This window comes from Pan troglodytes, chromosome X (genome assembly GCF_028858775.2).
Source record: "Pan troglodytes isolate AG18354 chromosome X, NHGRI_mPanTro3-v2.0_pri, whole genome shotgun sequence".
Classification (NCBI taxonomy): domain Eukaryota; kingdom Metazoa; phylum Chordata; class Mammalia; order Primates; family Hominidae; genus Pan; species Pan troglodytes.
The window spans coordinates 148,468,275-148,469,977 of NC_072421.2; the positions used below are offsets into that span (position 1 = coordinate 148,468,275).

Sequence of the window (1,703 nt, forward strand, 5' to 3'; positions counted from 1 at the left end):
GGATCAAGTCCCCTTCCCCTCCTGCTCTCCTGCCCTCCTGCCTGGGGGGTGGGGAGAGGCATTGGGTCCCAAATGCGGGGCCAGTGGGCATGAGGAGGAAGCCCTTGTCCTTGCCCCAGGAAGCCTACTGCCAGTGTGAGTGACAGAGACAAGCAGGGATAGAATCTGCCGGGGTGTTGGGGCGGATCTGTCTAGGCCTCCCCATCCACCACTCCACGCTCCCTTCCTATACACACCCAATGGCCCCCAGTGCTGCTCAGAATGCCCAAAAAGGAAGGAATGAGGGATGGCAGGGCTGCATGTCACATGGATGCATTCTAGGCACTGCGTGGCTTCTTTCTGCTAGACAAGCTGTGATAAAGGTTGTGCTGGTGGGAAATATTATGGGGTGACTGTCAAGGGCGCCCCTCCACCATTTTAAAGCAAGTCCTCAAGCTGTGGAGGGGCGCACATGTGTCCCTTAAGAGAACTAGGGTGGGGAATGTGAAGAGAAAACAGCATTGATATCAGGCAGTCTGGCCTCGGCCAACATTTATTTATTTATTTATTTATTTATTTATTTATTTATTTATTTATTTATTTTTTTTTTTTACAGATGGAGTCTCCCTATGTTGCCCAGGCTGGTCTCAAACTCCTGGGCTCAAGGAATCCTCCCACCTCAGCCTCCCAAAGTGTGGGATTACAGGTGTGAGCCACCACACAGGACCTCAGCCACCACTTAATTGGGTGACCTTGGTCAAGTAACTGACGCCCTTTGGGTCTCATTTTTGACCTCCGTCAAATATTTTGGCCTTTGTGGCCCCAGAGGTGCCTTTTAGCACTGGCATTCGGTGATTACGAGTGACTTTCCTATCTTCCTCAGTCTTCCTGGTGCTGCTTGGCCAGCTGACAAGCAGCCATACTTTCTATTTCTTCAGAGCCTCAGCAACATGCTGGCATTCCCTGCTTACCCTAGAGTGGTTCTCCAAGTGAGCCTCTGGGCCACTAACATCAGTGTCACTGGGAGCTTATCTGTGACACAGATCCTTGGGCCTCCACTCCGGATTTGCTGACTCAGCAACTCTGGGGGTGGCACCCAGTAATCTGGGTTTTAGCAAGCCTTTGGGGTGATTCCAGTGCACAGGGACATCTGAGAACTGCTGTACTGAACTGTATGTGTTACTGCAGGGAGCAGGGGAGCAGTTAAGCCTAAAGTTTGGGCAATAGACCCATTCCTGGGAGTTGACATTCAGTTAGAGGTTGCACGCATGCACAACACACACACACACACACACACACGCACACACGCACGGTAGCACTTACTCTGTTTGCACAATAGTCCCTGACCCATCCACCCTTGTGTTGTCAGCCTTGAATTAGATTTGTTATTGTATTTTATTTGTTTTAATTTTAAGGAACACTTCGTGAACTTGTGCAGGGGCCATGCTAATCTTATCTATATAGTTCCAACTTTAGTATATGTGCTGCTGAAATGAGCACTCAAATTAGGTTTGATTACAGCAAAATTAAGGATTCCTTTCCATGAAGGACAGCACAGATAGAATTAACAGACAGACAACAGATGGGGAGAAGATATTTGCTGTTTAAAAGCAACAGGAGATTAATGGATAAAATATACAAGAACATTCTGCAAAACAACAAGAAAAAGACCCAACAGGAAAATGAGCAAAGCATATGCATAGGCAATTCTTAGGAGAAGAAAC

General features: G+C 47.9%; 1 pseudogene; it reads right to left on the reverse strand.

The window, feature by feature from the left end:
* Positions 1–1,385: 1,385 nt before the first annotated feature.
* LOC112207167 (U6 spliceosomal RNA) lies at positions 1,386–1,479 on the reverse strand (annotated as a pseudogene).
* Between the last annotated feature and the right edge of the window lie 224 nt (positions 1,480–1,703).